Source organism: Hylobates moloch, unplaced genomic scaffold (genome assembly GCF_009828535.3).
Source record: "Hylobates moloch isolate HMO894 unplaced genomic scaffold, HMol_V3 SCAFFOLD_17, whole genome shotgun sequence".
Lineage (NCBI taxonomy): Eukaryota > Metazoa > Chordata > Mammalia > Primates > Hylobatidae > Hylobates > Hylobates moloch.
The window spans coordinates 27,533,264-27,559,637 of NW_026652292.1; the positions used below are offsets into that span (position 1 = coordinate 27,533,264).

The following is a 26,374-nucleotide window of genomic DNA, read 5'->3' on the forward strand; positions in this document are numbered from 1 at the left end:
GAATCCCTAGTTGTCCCATTGCCCTGCCTAGCTTTTCAGGTTTTTAAAATTACCTGCTTTAAATTATCTCAGATTTACATATGCATGATATTTTGTCTTAATAGTAAACCTTGACTGATACAAAATAAGGAGCCAATGTGCTCACATCTCTTTCATTTTCTCAATTAATTGCTTAAGTCTGCATCTGCCTGGTTGGCAGGAAGTTCAAGACTTTCCTCCTCACTTTGACTATCCCTGAGGAATAATGTAATCCAGATATGTGTTGACCTTGAAAGGGAGCAGATCAAATTCTCATTGTTGAACAGCTGTCCTATAGGTAGACTTATATTATATAACAGAATATGGTGAGCCATTACTATAATGACATCTTGCTTATCTACATCCTAGCATAAACCACCACCACATGCCCCTGAAGAAGAATCATCCCATTCTTTCAAAGCTGCCTTAGCCAAGATGCCCCGTTCTTGGGGTCTCTTGTTCCCTTTTCTAATGTTCAGGTCACTGGACTATGCTACGTCTCAAGGGTCTGTTAGCCACATGACAGCCAGCAAAGGAGTACCTGGGATGAAGCTCCACAACCTGCAAAACTTCCTCCCTTACTTTTTCTGAGTCCACAAAAAGTTGAATCCCTTTACCAATTAGACCTGCAAACATAAAGTGAACTATACAACTTCTTCCCCCGAATCATTCTACTCACACATCTTCCTAAGGAAGGATGCTTTTCAGTGCCTTCGGGGGACTGGCCGACGATTCCAAAGTATCTGACTATGAGGAGAGGTTTCTTCCAATGATTTGCAGGCTATTTTCTGTTCTACAGAGCTGGCAAATTCCCTTTGCTAAACAAAAAGGAAAACAAGCTAAAGGTAAAATGTAAGACCTCTCTGACAAGGTTTCCTTTACTCCAGGATTTCTGTTACAGGGGAATGATCATTCCAAGAAGAGACATGGCATTGTGAAAGAACAGGGGGGTTTTGGGAATTCTAGTTATAGATGGCTAAACTAGGAGTAGGCTAAAAGGCATAGAGAAAAATGATATGAAAGTAGGGGCAGAAAAATCAAACTATATTTTCCTTAAGTAAAATCTGTTTCATATCAATATAATGCTTTAAAATCTCCTGTGAAAAATAAGATAGTTGCTTTTTTTCTCTAACACAGAGTAACTGTTATTTTCTTTATATTCTTAAAGTGATTCATCCCAGCACAACTCAGTTGTTAGCCTCCGTTCTCAGTTCTAATATTTATACTGATTACTGATCTGACCGGAGGAGTACGCAGGAATGTGAGAAAAAAATTGACATGTTACCCTGAAGATTTTTATATCAAAGAGCTAATTTAACCAAAGTTATCTATTGGGATACAGAGTAAAAGTGGAAGCCATGGCCGGGCGCGGTGGCTCACGCTTGTAATCCCAGCACTTTGGGAGGCCGAGGCGGGCGGATCACAAGGTCAGGAGATCGAGACCACGATGAAACCCCGTCTCTACTAAAAATACAAAAAATTAGCCGGGCGTGGTGGCGGGCGCCTGTAGTCCCAGCTACTCGGAGAGGCTGAGGCAGGAGAATGGCGTGAACCCGGGAGGCGGAGCTTGCAGTGAGCCGAGATTGCGCCACTGCACTCCAGCCTGGGTGACAGAGCGAGACTCTGTCTCAAAAAAAAAAAAAAAAAAAAAAAAAAGTGGAAGCCATGAGAACAGTTAGAATTTATTAAAATGCACACATGTAAAAGAGTCCTGAGCTTTAGTGGCTATATAGACATTACAGGAAACTAGATTTCAGACACATTAGAAACATAAATTTTTGAAATGTTGTGGATAATACTAAAATGTAAAGAAAAGAAATATTACTGTCAGGATTCCAGACATTAAAAAAGAGATAAAGGCACTGGAATCAGAAGTACAGATACCTGGAGGAAAGATTTATCAGAGAAGCGAGATAATCCATTCCTGACCATAGGCCATCATTTCTGTCTGAATACCTCTGCTCTTCAGAGATATTTCTTTCCTTCAAGAACGACATCTGATCCACCGCCGTCCTAGGAAAGATAAAGGTCATACTTGCCCAGCCTCCTTGATTTCTTTACAGACAAATATGATTAAGCCTATTGACCACTCATTAAGCTAAAGATTTGTACTGCTTCTAAATGAGCTTCCCTCATCTCATCAAGTACTATTCTTTTCTAGTAACTAGGAAGTCTTAATTTTAGCCAAGATACTTTCTGCCAAGTAACCCTGATCCTAGGAATAATTTGTCAGTCTCTGACCTCTTGATGGCACTGATGGCTAGATGTAAGAGTTCAACAAAATACTTTATATAAACCAGACTATACAAAATATATTCAAGATATATATTCAAGACTTCTTTCTAGAAATACAGACATTAACATTTTGCCCAGAAATTCTGACTCAGGGGGCTGAGTGTGTCTAAGAAACCTATTTCAGTGGAATATCCCAAGAATATTCTGATGAAGATTGTCCATGTACCATGCTGAGATACGCTGCACCAGGGAAAATAACCAGAAATACATGGATATTTGGGTTCAAATAGCTGGCCTTCTTATTCAATGCCAGTGGGTCAGTGTCCTTGAGATAGTCTTTCTCCTAAAAAGCTGTTGGTCTAAAAACTTTGTAATTAACACATTTCTAAAGAACTTCTTAGTGATTTTACTTTTTCAGGACTAGAATCTTGAGTTGCTGATGACCTTCTGATGTAAGAAACCAAACATGATTTTCAGAGTACGGCCATGCATGGTGTGTATATATATATATATATATATATATATATATAAACTACTTATCTGCTAAAATTGGGTTTCAGATGGAATCAACTCACATATGAGTAATATAAAAAGACATAGTAAGAAAAAATAAGCCTATGTATGTTTATTTTTACTTCTTGAAAGAAAAAGAATAAGTTTCCTTAAATGGCTCTAAGAGATTTTCTGGGGTATAAACCCAAAATCATTTAACTGGATTATGCTGCTCAAGCTCAGGAATCATTAACATTCTTTATTTATTTAGTTATAATCAGTCTGAATGATGTAACATTGAATGACAAAATAAATCAAATTTTTATCTCCTAGTATTTGTTCTTTTTTTAATAATTAGTGATGAGAAATAAAGATTATACTAACTATAATTTCTTTATCATCATTTTAAAGATAGGGAGATAGTATAAATAGGTTTATGTAAACAGACTTATCAAATGTATACTGACTTGGCTGAAACCTCAAGTTTTGGACTGCACGGGGAAACAACAATGATTCCTCAAGTCATAGGAAGAAGGGGAAAATAGACATTTTGTAGGGATCAACTTAGGACTGAGTTCCTATTTCCAAGACACATGTTTGGGGAAAGCTTACTTCTTGCAGACATTTTGCAGAAACTATCACAAAGCAATAATAGCCTGAGTGCTCACACTTCGGCATGAAATTGGTCATGAGATCTTTAAAACTTTGATGGAAAATAGCACATTATTTTTATTTTGTTAAATTAAGTTACTTTCTACACATGGATTTACATTGCTCTTTGTTTTCAAAGTACTGTGTATTCTTGGAGAAATATGTGCATTTATTCTTGTTTAAGCTATTGTACAAAGGAAATAAGGAGTTGAGCTCCAGAAAGTTATCAAAGTAATGGACAACGATTGGTCTTTCCCTCACATTGCAGCACCATAAAAAAGAAACTATTCTGGATAGGCATGGTGTAGTTTGACTTTTTAACACTAATATCACCACATGTGACAAATTAACCCACAGTCTAAGAAAGGCTAAGCAATGAAAGAGCTCTTCTTTTATTACATAATTTACAGAGAATAAAATGTGAGAAAACAACCCTCTTCTACATACATGTACCTCCTCTATGAAAGCTGTACTATTATAATGTGAAATGATTGTCTTTGGAGACGATAGGTAGAATTACATCCTTATGGGAAGGATATGGGGGAATCTGTTCAAGGATATATGCATTTCCACTGCCAATTATGTGGAATAATACGAGACACAGAAAGAAACAAAATAAAACAAAAATGAGTCATTGGAAAGCAGACCGAAACCATGAAGAGACATGTTTTCTTTCTCTGAATCTTGCTATCATTGGCTTGGATTCTAAGGACACCAGTTATTATTAGGAGTGCTGTCTACAGGTTAAGAAAAAGCAGTCTCTGCCATTTTAAACCAGGTTTAGAGCTAGATAAAAATGAGTCTCAAATCTGGTAGATTGAAGCCATGTTGATGGAGTAGTAGGCATCGTATAGTGGGTACCATGAAGATGGGCTGCTCAATGATACCTCAACTTTCAAAGAAGTCAATATCCAACATTTCCTCATACTCCATTAGTAAGTATGGTTATATAGACTTTTTTATACTCTTCCAATTTCTTTAAAATGAAGCATTAACTCAGCTTCCACTGGAGACATAAATTGCTCTGTAGGTATCATTCCCTTATTTAATCTCCCACATTTTAGTAGTGTTATATATCATAAATTCTTTGCTGGACCACAGGATAATCATATGCAAAAAGGGGAGGGTGAACGAACCTTACTTCGCACTATACAAAAAATTAACTTGAACTAGACTGTACACCAAAATGTAGAAACTAAAACTACAAAAATTTAAGAATTAAACATTGGAGAGAAAATCTTTTGACTTTGAAGCCATCAAACATTTCTTTTTTTTTTTGAGACGGAGTCTCGCTCTGTCACCCAGGCTGGGATGCAGTGGCACAATCTCGGCTCACTGCAAGCTCCGCCTCCTGGGTTCATGCCATTCTCCTGCCTCAGCCTCCCAAGTAGCTGGGACTACAGGCACCCGCCACGACGCCCAGCTAATTTTTTTGTATTTTTAGTAGAGACAGGGTTTCACCGTGTTAGCCAAAATGGTCTCGATCTCCTGACCTCGTGATCCGCCCACCTCGGCCTCCCAAAGTGCTGGGATTACAGGCGTGAGCCACCACACCCAGCCAAACATTTCTAATATTGCACACAAACAGCACAAGCTGTAAAAGACTGCAAGAGACACCACTAGGAAAAGAAAGACAAGCCACATATTGGGAGAAAACATTTGATAAGGACAGTTAACCAGACTAGATAAAAAATTCTTATAAATTAATAATAAAGGCAAACAGCCACATTTTTAATGGAGAAAAGATTTGAACATTTTATTTTAAATGATATACAAATGTCCAATAACCACATAAAATGTGCTCTGTGTCATTGGTTGTCAGGCAAAAGCAAATTAAAATTATAGTTAGATACCACTTCACATATCTCAGAATAACTAAAAATAAAAAGACTGAAAACACAAAATGTTAGCAAGGACAGTAGAGCAACCAGAGAGCTCACACATTGTCAATGGAAGCGTAAAATGGTACAACCCTATTGAAACAATTTACGACAGTTTTTTTCTAAAATTCAATGTAAATTTACCCAATAATCCAGCAATTCTACTCCAGGACTTTACTCAAGAGAAATGAAAACATATATTCACAAAAAAACCATTTTACAATGGTGTTTATAGCAATTTTATTCCTAATAGATTTAAATTGGAAGAAAAATTCCATCAATAGGAAAATAGAAATAAATATTCAATGGAATATTAGTAATAAAAAGGAACTCATACAACAACATGAATAAATCTCAAAAAACTACACACAGGAAAAAAAGGCTAAATATAAAATTTATAATGGCAAAATAAAATTCCAGAAAAGAAAAAAACAATCTATGATGAAAAATAAAGTTGATTGTGTCTGGGAGAATTGGGGCCAAATTTGATTGTGAAGAGGCATGAGAAAATATTCTAGAGTAAAGGCAATATTCCATGTATTGATATGAGTTTGTTTCACAAGTGTATGTATTTTTCATGAAAGAAGTTACACCAAAACTCTGGACATATTAAAATTCATTTATCGAATTTCATGTACAGATATTTGGGATAAAATGCACTATTACCTGCAATGTACTCTGAAGCAAAACATAAGTTTCTTTGTTAAATGAAGAATAGACTAGTGAATAGAAATGTGGTTTTTTTTAAATCTTGTAGCAAAATGTAATGACTGGAATATAGGTGGTGGATACATACACATTAAGTGTAAAACTCTTAAATTTACTGTATATATTTTTTAAATTATTTAGAAATTTGGAGAAAAGTAAGGTTTTGAAAAGATGTTGCAAAAAGAAGATATATGGAATAAGCATATGTAAAAATATTCACCATCAATCATCACAAAAACATTAATTAAAACACACTGAGATACTACTAGACAGCTATAAGAATGCCTAAAATTTAAAAGGCAAACAATTGTAAGGATTGATGAGATTGTGGAGTAAACAGGACCTTTCATACCTTGATAGGAATGTAAAATTGTACAACCACTTTGAATAACAATTTGGCAGTTTCTTACACTATATAACCCAATAATTCCATTCCAAAGTATTCAGCCAAGATAAATTAAAGCACATATCCATATAAAGACCTATGTCAATGAATCTTCAAAGTAACTTTACCTATAATAGCCAAAAACTAGAAACAAATCAAATGTCTAACAACCAGTGAATGGACATATATTGGTATATCCATCCAATTGAATACTACGGAGTAATAAAAAAGATTGGATTCCTGATAGGTGCAATATCATAGGTGAGTCCAAAACCAACATGCTAAACAAAAGATACCAAAATTAAAAGAGTACATTTATATGAAAGTGTAGAATAGCAAACTAATGTTACTTTCAGAAAACACTGGAGGTAGAATAACTGACAGCAAAGATGAGTGAAGTTTTCAGGTTGTTGGAAATATCTCAAATCTTCTCCATTGTGGTGTATGTACACATGAGTGTGTACATTTGTCAAAACTTACAGAACTGTGATCTTAAAATGAGAGTATTTAATTGTAAGTACTTTAACCTCAATATAGTCAATTAAATATGAAAACATGAATTGCTGTGATGAGGTCTGCTGTGAAAAATGTAGAGAGTTCCATGCTTGGGAACAAGGTGGTAAAGTATAGGATGGTGTCTCCTCAAGTGTGAAGGAGACCAGCAGTTCTAGGTCATTGTTCTCTACCTCCCCAGGGGATAGAGGTGTGTTTGACGCAGGAATGGCCTCTGTCATCACTGAAGTGAGGCAGAAAGGAAAGTGAGAAAGGTAAAGAAAAAAAACAGGGTCAAAAAAAAAAAAAAAAGATAAGAAAAAGAAAAAGTCACAGACCTGGTCTTAGAATTGGAAGTTTTTTTAGAGTAATTACATATCTTGGTTTTCCAGGGATCATTTCCTGTTTATTACTACTGTCCTAATGTAGTTACTAATAGTGCCCCCTTGTACTCTGGAAGGATATTGCAGGCAGAATCTTAATATTACAGTCACCAATCTTGCCATATATTCAATACTAATGATTAGAATCACAAGTGATATGGGAGATCAGCTTACTGTTTCTTACGAAGTTTTGACTATTTCTTAGGTTTTTTAACTCCTGTGATATATCCCCTCTTCAAAACTGGGAACATTTCTCTAGATCTTTTTTAGAATTTTTCTAGCTGTTTGTATCTTTGGACCATGTTGCCACCTGTTAGGTTTAAACCCCAGAACCACATGCTGAAAGCAAGTCCTTCCTCCTGACCTAGTGCTTGGGACTCACACCTCATATCACACTTTCTTTCTATGTTCTCTGGCCACCTTATTTCATAGTAGAGGGTAAACCACATTCTTCATGCTATCTAAAATATTTTAAACAATTTTATTAATTTTGTTGTTTAAAAAGTTTAATTATATTTTCAGAGTTTAATTTGAAAATGCTTCCTAAAATACTGACATGAATTTACTTCAAAGTTGAGTTGATCTCATTCATTCTCGGTAATAATAGAACTGTATATTCCCCAACTATCTGGACATGCTCTTCTATGATTTTCTAAACTATGTATGAATTATATAAAATCTTATAAAAATCTCATCAATGAATGTTTTTCTTGTTTTGTTTTTTAGATAAGAGAAAGAAGCCCTTGTAATGTGCATTTTACAGTTTCCTCCTGAGTGTCCAAATGTTTGTGTCCTCATTGCTGTTAAATTCTTATGAGTTTAGACTATGTCAATTATCCTCAAGTACCTCATTCTATGCTCAGAGAGGTACAGGTGTACAATAATGGTTTGCAAGTTAAAATAAATTTTATTTGTGATCTGACTGCATAAAATAAGAGCGAAACAAAGAGATAGAGAAAGAGGAAAGGAGAGAGATTGCAAGAAGTGGCACTGCCTGTTTGGGAAGTGCACAAAGCTAGGCATCTCATATGGTTTATTGAGCATGCCGAAGACAAATCAATAATCAATAATATAGACACAGGATAGCATTAGTATTTGCTATACCCTGTTTAGGAGGAATTACTATTGTAGTTCAGTGCAGTTCTAACGCATACGGAAAATCAAATTTATTGAGAGGAATAATTTACCTTAAAAAGCCATGAAAACAAAATGGTAACCCACAGAGATGTCAAAACACAAATGTGTTTACTTTTACTATCCAAAAAGGATATACTTTTTGATCTATTATCATAAAGTTGCAGAGTACATTAACATTGTTTCACTCTTCTTTTGCTCTATGTACCACTTTTCGAGGAATATCAAACATAATTGCATGTTTAACTATCTTTTGAAAGAAAAACAGAAGTAATTATTGAAATTATCCTACTGCTTTGACATTGTGTTAGTATTGTATCTAGTCACCAGCACCAGTTGCTAAGGGGTAAGTGTCTTGTTTGCAGTACACTTTCATAAGTCATTTTTTAATTACAAGTGTGCAAGCTAACAGCAATATTAAATTGCTGGAGGAAAAGAGAAAGCAAGAATGAAACCTTATCTAATCTGTAAAATACAATGATTAAGTGTACTGTCTTCAGTAAGGTACTATAGAAAGTCAAACGATTAAATTTCCCATCAAGATTCTGAATTATGCAGGGGAGAAATATTCAAAGCAACATTTAACAACACCACAAGTGTCAGGGAGCCAGGAGGAAATTGTAAAATGCCCTTTACAAGGGCTTCTTTGTCTTACATTAGAAAAAAGTTTATTGGAGTGATTTTTAATAATATTTTATAAAATTCATGCATAATTTAGAAGCAAAATCACACTAAATTATACTCTTTATTTATAACTTTGGGTAATGTGTCAGTGTTAGTCTTATTGTTTGAGTAGTTGATTTAGAAAATAATCAAAAACTAATACACAAATCCTTAAATTAAAACTCAATTAAGAATAAAAAAATTATCTCATAATCGTTAAGGTTTTTTTAGCTATAATATATTATTGCTTTCATAAAAATCTATGCTTTTCAACTGGCCTATATTTTCTTTGGTGGAGATTTTAGCTACTATATAAGTAAAACTTAAAAGCATGGAAAAAGACTTTCTTGTAGCTGGACTTGCTTTTCAAATATTCACTCAAAGATCATGGTTTGATTATGTAATCAGTGACCAAAAAAAAAGGAAGAAAGAAACATGTATGCAGAAACTGAAAAAACAGTAACAAATGCTTGTATTTTTAAGATACTTCCCAATTTAGATAACGTTTTCCCAAATATTACCATGAAATTCACTCAAATACAGGCACTACCATCCCATTCTACAGATGAAACAACTGAGCAATGGTAAATGTAAGTTGGTTCCTACTCTCACCAGTCAGTAAATAACAGAGCAAAGAGTCAAGCCCAGGTCTTCCATCTCCAAAACGGAATTGCTGCTGTAATTGTAACCTACCAGTTGTTTGCATCCAAACTCTCCATGATCTCTTTGAAAAAATGAGATGAGTGGCAACTAATCGTATAAAGCAGGCATAATTCCAGAACAGCCTCAGATTTGATAATATCACAAATATTTGGAATATCACCAAAATTCATATAGTTTTAAAAGTGTGTGTATGCGTGTGTGTGTCTGTGTGTGTCTGTATCTGTTAGTACCAGAGTACACATTTCAAAACAGACCATTTTATAAATACACTTGCTTATGTAGAGCTAACCATGTTTGGGAAAGTTATTTATGGTCTTAGGATTTTTGGTTGTGAGTAATAATACAATCTATTCAAGATGAAAAATGTTTGTCATTGTTTGTCTGCTTTTAAATGTTGACACACTCAATATTTCAACATCAAATTGCCTGTATTTTGTTGTAGTCTGTCTTTTTCTAGATTATTCTACTGGAAAGGTTAAAATCAGCATCTGTATTGCTAAGAAACATCTTTGAAAGTGATGGTACCAACAGGTTTCCAAAGGCCCAATAATGACACATAAGGTCACCTGGAAATGACTGCTTTGACGGTAATTATGTTTATGTATCTTAAAATCAGGTACTCCCCCTCAAAAATAGTCCTGTATTCGACCACATCTATGGCCACTTTTTTTATCTACATCTCTCGACTCTTCTATGAGTGTTCACTTTACTCTCAAGTTGTTTCTCTGTCTCCTCCCATTAAATGATGCACAAAATGTATGTTTTTTTCTCATTTCTCCAATTAGACCTTGGCTTTTGTGCTGCCGTCTCTCCATCCCACCTAAATCCCTGCATCCCACATAAATATGAGTGGTCCCCATTTTTTAACCATGTTGCCTTTTCTTGCCAAACTATTTGCCTTGAGCGAGATGCAAACAAAAGTAGTGAAAGAATTCAAATTTGGGGCCAGACAGACATGCATCCAAATCTCTGTCTGCCACCTACAATCTGTGTGAATTTTAGCAAGTTATCTGTGCTTTCTGGGCACCACTTCCACCTCTATAAATGGAGGAGGGAAGTGGGTGATAATACCTGCTGCAAAGAGTTGTAAGACATAGTAAATCAACATATAAAGCACTAAGCCATTGGAACATAGTAGAGGTTTGATCACTGATAATAAAATGTTATGAAAAATGATGTGATTATCTCCTGCCACTTCCAATATTTCTAATGTGGAGATGGTTCCCAAATCCATATCTCTCTATAATAATTACAAAGTTTCTTATGTTATCTATGTTTTTACATTGCATCTTAAGTTTTTGCAATTTTGTCAAATCTGTTTTAATAAGATGTTAGATCTTATTGAAACTGTGTTCTTATTATCCTTAAAAATATGGATGACATTGGGAGGCCGAGGCGGGCGGATCACGAGGTCAGGAGATCGAGACCACGGTGAAACCCCGTCTCTACTAACAATATAAAAAACTAGCCGGGCGTGGTGGCGGGCGCCTGTAGTCCCAGCTACTCGGAGAGGCTGAGGCAGGAGAATGGCGCGAACCTGGGAGGCGGAGCTTGCAGTGAGCCGAGATCGCGCCACTGCACTCCAGCCTGGGCGGCAGAGCGAGACTCCATCTCAAAAAAAAAAAAAAAAAAAATATGGATGACAGAGTATGTATAATATCTACATAAAATCCCTCACAATATTGATACAATGATAATGAAAGGAAAAATAATAGAAAAGAGCATAATCCCCCAATTTGTATTATTGTTGTTTTAACTTTATTGATATTTCACTCTAAGACTGTTGTGTGTAAAATGTGGGATAACGTATATGAGTAATTATGTCATATTCTAACATTTGTGTGTAATTGGACACCAGAATTTTCAGTAGGGAAAAAAGAAAATACAAAAGTAAAACACAAGATATAAAGTGAAAAATCCTATGGAATTTGAAGTAACAGATGAAATAAATAAAATATTTTATCTTTAGATAATATAAAAAATATATATGTAATACTTACATTTTAATATATGTGAGGTGATTGGATTTTCATATATGTGTATGTAGACTACAAACACACTAAAATAAATATACATCCAATCTCTGCCTGACTCATTTTTTTTTTTTTTTTTTTTTGAGACGGAGTCTAGCTCTGTCGCCCAGGCTGGAGTGCAATGGCGCGATCTCGGCTCACTGCAAGCTCTGCCTCCCGGGTTCACGCCATTCTCCTGCCTCAGCCTCTCCGAGTAGCTGGGACTACAGGCGCCCGCCACCACACCCGGCTAATTTTTTGTATTTTTAGTAGAGACGGGGTTTCACCGTGGTCTCGATCTCCTGACCTCGTGATCCGCCCGCCTAGGCCTCCCAAAGTGCTGGGATTACAAGCGTGAGCCACCGCGCCCAGCCTCCTGACTCATTTTTATAAAGAATACAGTTGTTTCTACAGTTTCTTAGATGATTAATGATGGGGAATTGGACCCTTCTCTTCAGTGATTCTCAAAAACATATTTTGTAGCTGGTTTACATTGAGAATTTCTTGTCCACATGCCTCTGATTGTACATATTCTACTGGTTGCCAGAAGGGGAAAAAGTATTAGGACTTAGATGGAGAAGAACTGTTAAAATGAGACCAAAAAAAGTTTTTCTTTGTTTGTCTTCATGGATACCACTTCTACTTACCATTCCATTCCATTGTCATTGTTAATGTGTATTTATTGACCAGTGCACACATGTAAAATCAGGCTCTTTTGTAAACAAGCTTGCTGTGTAGAGTTAACCTTGTTTGGGGAAGCTATTTAGAGTCTTGGGTTGCTTGCTCAAAAACAAAACAACCTATTCAAGTGGAAAAATGTTCAGTAGTGATATAAACATTTCTACGCTTCTACCACAGATAGATGAGAAACATATATCTAGATGTAATTGGATACATTTAGAAATATTCTTAACTGCTGCTGAGCTTAGTACATCCCCAAACTTTAAGCATGATAGTTTTGTTTTTGTTTTTGTTTCTCTAAATCACATTGAATTCTATTTTGTAGTAACACAATTCTGTGGGCTGACTTCAGAACTATTGGCATGGAGAGTTTGTCCTCTGGACTTTTTTTGTGTGTCTTCTAGCAGTATTTCTTTTTTTTTTTGAAACAGAGTCTCGCTCCAGGCTGGAGTGCAGTGGCCAGTGGCGCGATCTCGGCTCACTGCAAGCTCTGCCTCCCAGGTTCACGCCATTCTCGTGCCTCAGCCTCCCGAGTAGCTGGGACTACAGGCGCCCACCACCACGCCCGGCTAATTTTTTGTTTTTTTTTTAATAGAGACGGGGTTTCACCGTCTTAGCCAGGATGGTCTCGATCTCCTGACCTCGTGATCTGCCCACCTCAGCCTCCCAAAGTGCTGGGATTACAGATGTGAGCCACTGCACCCGGCCTTCTAGCAGTATTTCTGATACATGATTCTATCTCTTCAACCTGCTTATTTGTTAAGAGGTAATTAAGGCACATCCTATATATGTTTTTTTCCAGATTTTGAATCAGTAAGAAGCCATGTGTCATCCCCGCTTCCAAATTACTCTTCATAATCTCTCCCATTTAGCTGAGGCAAAAGAAACAGTTTGCTTACAACCTGAAACTTCTGAGAACAACTTTTGTCTTTGCGGTTCCACAAAGTTTTCCCACACTGCCTCCTCGCTTTTGCATTTTTCTATATCTTTGTAAGAAAAATGAAGATTTTCTTTTCTGCTTGAAATATTTCTAGCCATTGATGCAGATTAGGTGGTCTTTGAAATTTCAACACACTAAAACTTCTATTAATCACAGATTAAACTTTTCAAAATAAACTTCCCTAATTAGAGAACTCATCAAAAAGTAAGTCAATTTTTTAAAAACATATTTTTACCAATAATAGGAAAAAATATTTTCCAGATTTTCTATAAGAAGACTCAATTGAGTTTCCTCATATTACTTCTGGGGTCATGATTTTATTCAAATATTGGGGTCTCTATTGTACAGATTTTGAGGGACCACCTCTGTTTCTTAGAGAAATATCTCAAAATGATTTTGATACATTTAAAAACTCTTGAAATGGTTCTTCAGAAAGCATCTGTCTATTTTATTAACAAAATAAGAGTGGGAGCATCGTTGGCTGAGGTAACACACAGGAAGTGTTTAAGAGAAGAAGAGAGAAATAAGGCATCTAAAATTAACACCCATATTAAGAGGGAAGCAGAAAAAAAGAAACCAAGGAAGGAGAATAAAAATAACTAGCAATGTAGACTTGTAAGAAGAACAAGAAGTGCATCTTAGAAAGAGAGAAAAATTTTACTAAGTCATATGCCTCCCCTTTTTAAAAATAACTTTCTTGAAATATATTTCAGAGTCATATGGATTTGACTATATTTCCTGCCAAAGTGGGAAACCGGTCTCTAAAAGAAGTAACAGAGCAGCAAGTCACCCTGAGTGTTATGTGCATTTAGATGGAAATCTGCAACACCCCGGCAAAATAAAGACCAAGGTAGCAAATGGTCTTATTTCATGAAAGGTGCTATGAATAGAAAATTGAATATCTATGAAGGCCTGTGTTTTATTAAAGAATTTATATTAAAGATGACATGACACCTCCTTTGAACCACAATATCAACATAGATATAAGAAGTTTACAAAAATTACTCTTTTTAAAAATTAGGTAAGTTTCTACAATTTTCTTTTGCTATTTCAGCTTAGGAGCTTCTGAAAGAAACACCTCTCTTCATAATTTCCCTCATTCTTGTGCAACGTAATCTTCATTTTAAATAAATAACCTCATTCACACATACACACTCCAACAATTCCCAGACTCATCTATCTAGAATTTCTTGTCCCCAGAATGTTCTAGGACTGAGATCTCTCTCAAGTCCTCTTGAGAGTAGAACATAGATTGACTTTTTGTCCTTCACCTCACTGCTGCAAGAGCTGAGGCTAGAGCTACTTGATGAGAAGCAGTGGGGATGGCCGGTCCATAGGAGTAAATATTTTCATCACAATTGAAAGTGGATAATAAAGCAGGAACAGAGCAACAATGTGGAAAACACAGGAGAAATAGACTCTAGACCCCTACCATAAATCTAAGAGTAATTCTTGGATTTGTATGTACTAGGAACTTTTCTAAATTGTTAATGTGTATATATTTAGTGAATCCTCCCCAAACCCTGTGGAGTAGGAAGTAAAATATTGCCCACTTTACAGATGAGAAAACCATGGCACAGACAATGTAAGTAGCTTGCCAAGGTCACACAGATTGGCCGACTCATACCTAGGCATTCTAGTTCTAGAGATCACTCTCTTAACCATGACAATGTATTGTCTCCCTGGAGATGGGAAATATTTTGGCCTCCACAGGATAGTTTCAGGAGTTGGCTGTGACTCAGAGGAGTTACTGACTCCTCCTCTTATTGATGTTCTTCTGGCCTCTGAGATACCTGAGAATGAGCCACTAGACGAACTGGATCTGGTACAGGTGTGTAATCACACAAACATATACATGATTGATATTATACCGCTTTGTACCAACTACTATTTTAATTCATTAAATCAACAGGGAAAGCAGGTTGATGACAAAGCACACCTAGACATTTTTACTCTGGAATGTTAATAAGAAAAAGTTACAGCAAATTATATGAGAATGTTGTGGCCATGTTGATGAATCTCTAACAGCTTCTCAGTAAGCCAGCTTCCAATTTGGTGGTCTTGCTGATAAGTTGAGAGGTGATTTTCTGCTGATAATCACTGGTAGAGTTCTTCCAGTTAATTCAGGCACCATCCCATTTTGACTGGTCAGTGCCTATTCCATACCACTTAAAACTTTGACCCCTTCATCACCTCACTAGTGTTTTCCAACACACCCGTCACTCCTCCCTTTCCACACCCACACCTGTAGCTGGGGTGGCAGATTATAGCCAGAAGTAGAAGTGAGAGAGTTGCTAGATGCGTTTGATTCCTCAAAATGAACAAGGCCAAATGCACTGTTTCTAGTGCAGAAACCAAAATATAGATGATGAAGGCACAATATGTGTGCTCAATTTAACTTGTTCAGGAACTTCGCTGAACTGATGTCTTCCCAAATTGTATCTTTCCCAAAATATAGAATGACTACAAACTCCTCTCTAGGACCTCACATTGAGTTTCATAATATTGGAGAGCATATTTTGAAAATTTCAGGGTACAGAGAAATCATTCCAAGATTTCACACTGTCCTCAACTCTTTCAAAGATCATGCCTTAAAAGAATAGCCCTACAGTGGGGTAAAGAGAGGCATGGTTTTCTCTCATTTTCTCTAGTGTTTCTACATTCACACCAACCCAGGTATCTTTCATTTGAAATTTCTCTGAGCTTCTTTATGTCCTTAGAATTTTTGCATCTGGCCATTTGGCCATTGTTTTCAACTCCTATCACTAGAAAACTCTAATTTCCTGACCAAGGCATTTATGGCTTAAATCAGCCATCCCCAACCTTTTTGGCACGAGGGACCGGTTTCACAGAAGACAATTTTTCCATGGACGGTGGAAGGGGGGTGGTTTCAGGATGAAACTGTCCCACCACAGATCATCAGGTATTAGATTCTCATAAGGAGTGCAAAACCTAGATCCCTCACATGCGCAGTTCACAATAGGGTTCATGCTCCTATGAGACTCTAATGCTGCTGATGATCTGACAGGAGGTGGTAATGCTTGCTCAACTGCCACTCACCTCCTGCTGTGGAGCCCAGTTTCCTAACAGGCCATAGACTGGTACTGGTCTGGGGTACACGGGTTGGAGACCCCTGGCTAAAATAATCTCCTTATCTTTCTTTTTGCATGGTTTTCTCATTTCTTTCTTGTTCCCTTTGATTTTACATTCTGTTTCAATTCTTGTTACTCATTCTGTCTATATAACTGATTCTAATTCTTCCTCACAGCAGATTTTCTTCATTTTTATTTCACTTTGGAGCAATGTAATTTAGATGCTATGAACTTGTCTTTACTTCAATATAGAGTGTCCTATAAATAAGACCAAATTAGAGCATTAACATCAAATAAATATACATATATTGTAAATAACTGAAAATTTTACGCAGTCAGTAAGACATGGGAGACAGCTCCATCCTTTAATAGAAAGTAATTTTTCTCCTTACCCCTAATGTCGCCATCTGTGCTTCTATTTTCAATACCTGTTTTAAGGCAGTATTATGCTGTTCTTTGGCTAAAAGACAGAAATGACCTGGAACAAGTGGTTAGCACTAGCCATGCAGTGGTTACATCGAAGGTAACAGACCTGGACAGCACTACCCTTTATATGGTGAAATTTAAGTTTTGTTTCCTCTAAATTTTAGATAGGAAGTTCCTAGAACTCAAATTTCACAGTTTCTGTTTTAAAAACAAAACACAATTTCAAAAACAGCAAAAAAGAAAGACATATACCTATATGATTATACAAAATAGAGAACTTCATGTTAACCATATAGCTAACTTTTTGGAGGCTAGTGATATGTACCAAGGCACTCTTAATTACGTATTAGCAATGTAATACCAACATATGCGCTATGCCTGATTATGGCTTATGTTTTATTGTTATTCTCATTACCACTGTTTTTTCTCCTTATAATAAGGTTTTCATTTCTATTTCAGATGCTGAAAAGTATATTTGATTGCCTCAAATAATTGTTATTTTTATAGTATATTTTAGTTGTGTTTTATTAAACCTTTTGACTATTTCATAGACTACACATCTAAAGAAGACCTCCAACTAAATATTAATTTACTACACAGTGTAAAAAATGCAAAGGTAAATATTTCCATTTGTATATCCTCCAAACTAATGAAGTTATCTATTTACACAGAGCTTGTCTACATGTAGCCAAACTGTAAAAAAAAAAAAAAAAAAAAAATCTGTAACTTTCAAGGAGCATTTTCAAACTAGAATTCTAGAATCCAAAGAATGATTCTCTGGTATGACCATTCACCTGCCAGATATTTTCCTTATTTTAAAGTTTTTGGCTTGGATGAGTTGAGGAAAAGAGGAAGCAGAGCAGAACTTCCACAATAGAGAAAATAATTCAATTCTATTATTTTCATAGAATGGAGTCATTTAAAAGTTTGATTGTGATAAATATTTTTGAAAGATGTTACTTTAAAAAGAAGAAAAAGAAAATAAGGAGAAACAGAAGGAGAAGAGGTGGAGGAGGAGGAATAGGAGAGTAGTAAATAATTATTTAAGGCATTCATCCTCTTCATGTGATGTAATTGAAAGTTTAAACTGTGCAAATATTTGGTTTATAACTACATAAAGGGTAAAAGATTAGTATAATCTTCCCCAAAGTTAAAGGATACTCTGTAACCTTGAAAAAGAAAAAGAAGTATGCATTGATGGTTTCATCCTTCTTTTTTAATAGTAAAACTTTATCTTTCTGATTTAAGATATTTGGCTTAATGATTTTGAATTCCTAAAAATGCTATACCATTTAACTTCCCTGAGGCTATTGTTACAGTAACATCAATAGCAACACCACCACCACCACCACACACACAACCCCACAAATTGATGATGGTTTCCAGTAACGAAAGTTTATTTCTCGCTCATATAAATAAACAAATGTTATTGTCTTTGGCGGGGAGAGTCAAGTGGAGACCTGTCCCACATCCAGACTGAAGGAGCAAATGGTCTGGGACAGTGTCATCTCCATGATAGAGAAGAGATGGCAGTACCACTCATGGCTTTTGAACTTTTTTGTTGAAAGGGGTATACATCACTACTAATCACAATTCACTGACTAAACCAAGACACATGGCAAGGTTGCAATCTCTGGGAAAGTAAAATCCTCTTATTAAAGGAAGAAAAATGAAAATCATATGATCGTGCCTGATTACGGACGAGGGGGAGAATCTTTCATAGGCAAGAAACATTTGGAAGTTGTACAGATGCTCTTCAACTTACGATGGGGTATACATCCTGACAAACCCATTGTAAGTTGAAAATATAAGTCAAAAGTGCACAGAATACACCTAATTTACTGAATATCATAGAATATCATAGATTAGGCTAACCCACCTTAAATGTGTGCAGAACACTTACATTCTCCTACAACTGGGCAAAAGCACCTGGTAACTCAGTATACTGTAGAGTATTAGTTTTGCATGCTGGTGATCCCATTGTTGACTGTGAGCTATAGCTCACAGTCTCTGCCCAGCATTGCTGGAGAGGACTGTCTTGTTTTCTACCGAGTGCAGATTGCTTTTGCACATCCTAAAGTCAAGAAATTATAAGTCAAACCACAGTAAGTTAGGAACTGCCTGTAATGTAATCAACCACAAATACCTAAGCAATTAGAATTAGGACTAGTAGTTTGCAATCAAGAACAACAATTAGTGGTTTCCTTTTTAAATGAATATGTCAAAATTGAAATTTGCCACTAAATCAGCATTTTAAAAGTCACTGCCCTTGGATATTCCATTCGAAATTTAGAACTTTAATATTTAAAAAGCATGGAGCCGTGTGGTGATTGTCTTCTCCAGAACATTTAAATTCCTCCAGCATCAAAGAGTGTTATTTCCATACCTTTAAAAGCAACTTCATGCCTTTCTATGTGGAATTCACTTTCAAACAAGAATATTTATTCTCCCCTGTTGCCAGGACCATAAGGTGAAAAGTGCTTCTCAGTAGTTGTCTCACCACTAATGGGAATTTTTAATCAAGAAATATTGTCGTGCTAATCTAATAGACTTTAAGACCTCAGTGTCACTGAAGCCTGAAATATCCCTGCATTTCCACGTATAGAAATCTCTGAATAATGCAGTCCATCCCTAAAGAGGTATTATGCAAATGAATGCATTTAGTTAATATGTACTGTAAACAGATCACTTCTTCTATATTCCTTTCTAAATCACAGCAGAGATTAAAGCTGTAATACTCTTATTACCTAACAAAATAGCTAAACATTTAAAGTAGATCTGCAAAGAGCTTCAAGACCAAGATAACAGCCCCTTGAATTTGGATTGGGCTTTTCTTCCAAAGGTCATAGCATCTTCTTACATGCTTTGTCCCAAACCCCAAGAAGGAACATTTCTCTTAGGAATGTAAGTTACACTGGCTTTCTCTGGCCACTCAGAGACTAGTATATATCTTACATTCCCCTGTTACCAAATTCCCATCCAGTACTCACTGACAAATGCAACAGTGCCAATCTTACGTAACATACAAATGGGAAAAAATCAAACTCAAGATGCAGAATCGTTAGTAGAATGTCGTTGATTGTTTACTTCCAATTTAGTGTCCTCTCAGTCAGCTAATGTCAATCTCTATTAGAACTCCTCCCTGCCACATTGACTGATTTTAGCACTAGTAAATGATTTCAGATGAGAATGAAAACTCAATAATGATCTTTTCATTTGTCTTTCCAACCTTTATTGAATACAGACAATGAAGTAGAATGCTATGGCTTTGGCTACATAATTTTAAAGGGTTGATTTTTATGATGGTATTTTTGAGCCATGATAAAAGTTGGATGATACTGACAGCAAAGCTTTTCCTCTCAATTATGCAGAAGCCAATTGATCAAACAGTGCTGGTTTCATTAAACATGCCCAACATCCCCTTGGGATGGTGTATTGTCTGCCAGAGAAATTTCCATCTATTTCAAAGACATAAAAACAGAGGATAAATGATAACTTTTAAATCAGCAAATCTGCTTTCGCTTTTCTGTTTTTAATTTGCTATCAAATTGAGGCTGTATATTCCTTTATTGTTCAAAAACAGAGAGAACAAAAGAAACTCCAGTCCAGTTTTGTAGTTGAAGCAGAAAAGTTATGCAACCTCACACAGGGGAAAGAGGCAAAGGAACAGATAAATCTACACTGGTCACTCTCAAGAAAAGGGAGACTCAATCAAATACATTACAGCTTCCTTAGAGAGGAAAATAGGCCTCAGTGCAGCACTGAAACGCAAGTTTTAACAGTGAAGAAAATGATTGGCTCAGAGTAGTGTAGCAGGCTGTAAGAAAATGTTGTCAGAGGGTGTTCTGTGTTCTTACTAATGGCCATTTTGACTTGCCATTGGTACATAATAGATGATCGTCCTTGAGGTGTGAAGAGGCCTGCAATGTTCAGAGTGGTAAAAAGACTTTTCCAGCACCCAGCATTCTCTAAGGCAGCTAGACCATATATACGAATGTCAGGAGAAAAACAGAATGTACTAGGAAATCTGAGATACAGCCTATATATTCATCAAGTTTTCAAATGCCTATTTCACTTGTTATTTGTCCCTTTTCAATGACGCTTTTCTATTTCATTTCTGCTGTTTTGCATAAATGTCTCTTTTTAATTTTAATAAAATTCTTTCTATTTTCATTCCTGTTTTCTTATATTGATGCTTCAATTTTCTCTAGTCTTTTTCCTTTTTTTGTCCTTTGTGATAAAAAGGAAAAAGGGTATCATTCTTTTTGTTTCCCACTGCTGTTTGTAACATTTAACTTTATACAGAAACATAGGGTTGTCTAAGTAATTATGGGATTTATAACAAGAGTGAAAAAAATCAAATTGATTTTAAAAGATATGTTTCCAGTTTCACCAACATGTATCAATTTTTCCCAAAGAAATATGGTACGATTAAGGCTCAGTTAATATTTTCAGAAGGTCCTTGTTGTGGTTTATAAAATAACATTGTTATTCTGTGTTTTACTTTCTAAAATATTTTCACTGCATTTATTGATGGGCAATAAATAGAAATCATGGTAAAATTTTAAAGTGTAGAGCCATTGAAATAAGAATATGATTACCACAATAAAAATCAAACTCCCTGTAGTAGAGTAGAATGGAAGTTCATCAAACTATATGTTCATATGCTAATCCCCAAATTGACAAATGTTTTCCTATTTGGAAAAAAAGGGTATTTCCAGGTACAATTAAATTAAGGATCTTGAGATGAAAAGGAGATCATCTTGGATTATGCAGGTAGACCTGAAATGTGATGACAAACGTCTTTATAGGAAACACACAGAAGAGGAGAAAACATACGCACAGTGGTGGTGTGAAGACAGAGGCAGAGATTGCAATGACATGGCCATAAGCCAAGGAAGCCAGGGGACATCAACAGCCACTAAATGCCGGAGGAGGCAAGGAAATGCTCTTCCCAAGAATCTCCAGAGAGCGAGCCCCAGCTGACACCTTGATTTTGGACGCATGATCTTCAAAACTGTGAGAGAACAATTTTTGTTGTTTTTAGCCATCCAGTTTATTACAGCAGTTGTATGACACTAATGCATTTTCCAACATGTATATACATCTCTCTCCCTCAAAATCCTCTATATGAATTGTTAAGAGATACATATATATGTATGTGTATATATGTGTGTGTGTGTGTATATATATATATATATATATATATGGAGACCCTTTATAGACTGAAATAAGCATTCCATTTTATAGTTATTTATAAGCTTTTTCTCAAAGCACATTTGCAACCACATCATTTCCTTTGATGCCATATATAAATTTTCTTCAAGTTCTATTTGCGATTATCTTGCCTTGCGGCAGCGAGCAAAATGAAGAATCAGGTCTCTGTGTGAGCGGCAAATTTCCAACAGAAGATGTTGTTCTTATCTCTCCTCAGAAATTAGGAATAAAATCCTATTGAGGATATTTGCATTCATTTTGGGTTTACTTCTGTTTATAAGTATGTAGATGAGTTAGAAAGAGATTAGTATGCTGGTTGTGATATATAATACAGTATATAATTCTTAATCAATGATTATGTTTAAAACATTGATCCAATAAGTAAAACAAAGCATTTCAACTTTGTCCTTTGATGTCTAACCCAACCCAAGTATTTCCTAATGCAGCCTGTCTGTCCTCAACATTCTTGATCTTTCTTCCTACTCTACATTTCTGTCTTTTTCCATTTATCATCTATTATTTGTAGTATGTGTTTAATAATATTGATGATTTTGTTGTTGTTGTTGCTAATTGTCTGATAACCCAGCTTGAACACAGCCTCCATGTGGTTAGGAATCTTGGTATGCTCTGTTCCCTTATGTATCCTAAGCACCTGGAACAACACATGATCCATGCTCAATATGTACTCAATAAATGAATGTACTCAATAAATGAACAGTTAGAACCCCAGTTGCTCTCCTCTGCCAAGGTCTATGGGGAAATGAAATCAAACTAATGTGCTTGAAGGGAAGGAAAAATGAATAGAACAACTGCTTCTGAAGATCAAGAACATGTGAGAGGGCATAGAAGGGGAAATTAAAATTTGAGATGGCTGTGACTGTTGTGAGGCCCATTGTTGTTAAAATGATTCTGTTATTATGGTTCTCTCCTAAAAATGAGTTAAATATTAAAATATTGAGGGGTGAAGTAAAGTATAACCAAAAAAGGACGAGTAACCCTGTATTCAAAATCATCCACATCCATCCTTAAGATTATTAGAAAGCCAAGAGCAGGAAAGGAAATGGCCAATTGTTTCTTTGCAGTTTGTTGTTGTTGTTCACAGTTCTACCTTTTCCCCTCATTGGGTTCTTCCCTTTTTTTGAAGTGCTCATTTGTGTTGAGTGATGAGTGAGATATAAAAAGGTGTCTTAGTTTGTTCTGGCTGCTGTAATAAAATACCATAAACTGGGTGGCTTATTAAAAAATATATGTATTTCTTACAGTTATACAGGCTGAGACATCCAATATCAAGGTAACAGCAGATTTGGTGCCTGGTGAGGGCTTCTGTTTCATAAGATGGCACCTTCTTGCTATGACCTCACATAGTGGAAAGGGGAAGGCAGCTCTCTGGGGCCTCTTTTGTAAGGACACTAATGCCACTCATGAGGGCTACGCGCTCACAACCCAATCACCTCCCAATGCCTGCCATCCTAATATTACCACCTTGAAGGGTAGAATTTCAACATATAAATTTTGGGGGAATCATAAACACTCAGACCATAGTAGGAGGACTGAGGTGGTGTTATTTTTCTCATTGCCATTTCTAAAGACACATTTGTTTTGTCTTTACAATAACTTTAGCAGAGGAAACAGATATTATTCTCATGTCACAGCTAATGAAGCTGAGGTTAGAACTATTGAAGGACTTACACAAGTTTACATGTCTAGGTAATTTGGCAAAGGGTTTACGAATTTTTGATACTGACTTTTCAATACTTTGTCTCTCTAGTAATCTCTTTTTCACATCTGTTTTCTAGCTCACTACTTCTGTGAAATAGATTCTATCCTTTCATTTATCAATGTATTTTTTTTTATTTAAACAAGTAAAGAATTTCAGATCAGAATTTGAAATCAGTATTCACAGGTTAAAATTTATGTCTGCCACCTAATCATTATATGATTTTGAGAAAATTACTCAAGATCTCTGACACTCCTTTTACATGTCTGTAGAATATGAACAACAATAGATTGTCATACATTATTATTATTTCCATTATTGTTTTAAATTTACTCTTATATTTACAATTTTCTGTGCTCTTTATTATTTCCTGAATGTCACATATTCATTCTGAGATCCCTTTTCTTCTGTCTGAAGTGTATACTTTAGAATTTATTTTACTATGAATGTGCTGAGTACAAACTCAGTTTGTGTTTGTCTGCTCTTGCTATTGAAAGAAATTTTCACTGCTCATAAAATATTGGTTAGATAAACATTATCTTTTAGCACATTGTCTTCAGTATGACGCCACTGTCTTCTGGTTTCCATTATTGCATATGCAAAGACAGCTGTCAATCTAACCATTTCACAATTAAAATGAATCTGTTCATTCTGACTGCTTCTAAGATTTCTTTTTCTTGGGTGTTCTATACTTTCACTATGTATAAGGTGGGTATCTTTTCTTTGATTATCTTGCTTGAGGTTTTTGGGGCTTTCCACATTGGTTTTGTGATTCCATCAGTTTCATAAATTTTTGAAAAATATACCTTCAAATAGTTTCATTGTCGTACTCTCTTCTAGTTTTAGAAGTAAAATTAGATGTATATTAAACCTTTTAACTTTGTTCTTTACATAACAACACCTTTTCTATTTTATATTTTATATCTCTTTCTTGTCTCTTTCTTTAGATCTAACTTCTATTTTATTAATTTCTTACCTAATTTCTGTTAAAATTGTCCACTGAGTTCTAATTTCAATTATTTAGGTTTCCATTTCTAAATGTTTATTGTATTTTTCAACAATTCTTTATTATTATTTCTTATTTGCTGCACATATTTCAAGATTTGATTTTATATTATTAAACATAATAGTCATTTTAAAGTCTGAAGATTTTTGAAATGTATATTACATATTTTACTGTTATTATTTTCAACAGGCAAGGCTATTCAAGTATCTAGCCCACCGTGTCATTAAGCCAACATGAAAATGGAGGTAATACTCCAAGCTCAGAATTGTTATGAGGATTAAGTAAGGCTATGTATGAAAACTCACAGTTTGGCACAGAATAAGCATGTGGTACATGTAAACAGTTTTTACTATTCAAAATTTATGACAATTATTTTAAGTTGAATATGGGTTAGAGCGTTAGAACTTTCCTTAAATCTTTAATGTAGCAATTATCAACCTCTGTTTTGAAAAACAGTTATAGAACGCACTGAGTTATTTATCCTTTTCTAGGAGTTACAACAAATGACATGACTTAGAGCAAAAACCCACCAATGCAAAATATTACATGCCATTGATGCAGTTCTCTAATTATTCATATTTTAGTTCTTCGACTACAGTCCTTTTCTTTCTTTCTTTGTAAAATGCCCTGAAAATGTACATATTTGTTCTGTGTAGTAGTCAACTCAGGCTGCCATAACAAAATACCATAAATTTCTTTAAATGAAAGAAATGTATTTCCTCACAGTTCTGGAGACTGGGAAGTCCTAGATCAAAGTGTCAGCTAATTTGTTTCCTGATGAGCATTCTCCTCCTGGCTTGCAATTAGCGACCTTCTCACTATGTCTTCACATGGCAGAGAGTGAGGGAGAAAGAGGTCTTCCCCTTCACTTAAAGCCACAGCTTTATTAGATTAGGGCCCCAAACTTAAGACCACATTTGAATAATTACCTCTTAGGGAACCCATCTCCTGATACAGTCACACTAGGGGATATGGTTCCTACACATAAATTTTGAGGGGGAACAATTCAGTCCAGAACACCCTGCTTTTTTGTGCAAAGTATGAAGACTCCTAGAAATGTAAATTTAGGTCACTCACACTGTAATATATTCATTCACAATCTATTAATCTGTAAGATAGTGAGTATCTGATATGGTTTGGCTGTGTCCCCACCCAAATATCATCTTGAATTGTAGTTCCCATAATCCCCACATGTTGCGGGAAGGACCTGGTGGGAAGTAATTAAATTATGGAGGTAGTTACCCCCATGCTGTTCTCATGATAGTGAGTGAGTTCTCCTGAGATCTGATGGTTTTATAAGGGGCTTTCCCCACTTTGCTCAGCACTTCTCTCTCCTACTGACACCACCATGTGAAGAAGGACATGTATGCATCCTTTTCCACCATAATTATAAGTTTCCTGTGGCCTCCTCAGCCATCCGGAATTGTGAATCAATTAAACCTCCTGCCTTTATAAATTACCCTGTCTCAGGCAGTTCTTTATCGCAGCATGAGAACAGACTAATCTATATAGTATCATTGAATTTTACCAGTTTAACACACTAACTATTGCAGATGTTTATATTTAAATCACTAAATTA

At 35.6% G+C, this 26,374-nt stretch overlaps 1 long non-coding RNA gene across 1 annotated transcript; it reads left to right on the plus strand.

Moving 5' to 3' along the window:
* Window positions 1-15,062: 15,062 nt before the first annotated feature.
* On the plus strand, window positions 15,063-25,041 carry LOC131381615 (uncharacterized). Its single transcript, XR_009210476.1, has 3 exons — window positions 15,063-15,168; window positions 21,667-21,874; window positions 24,985-25,041. It is a non-coding gene; the product is annotated as an uncharacterized LOC131381615 (long non-coding RNA).
* The last annotated feature ends 1,333 nt before the right edge of the window (window positions 25,042-26,374 follow it).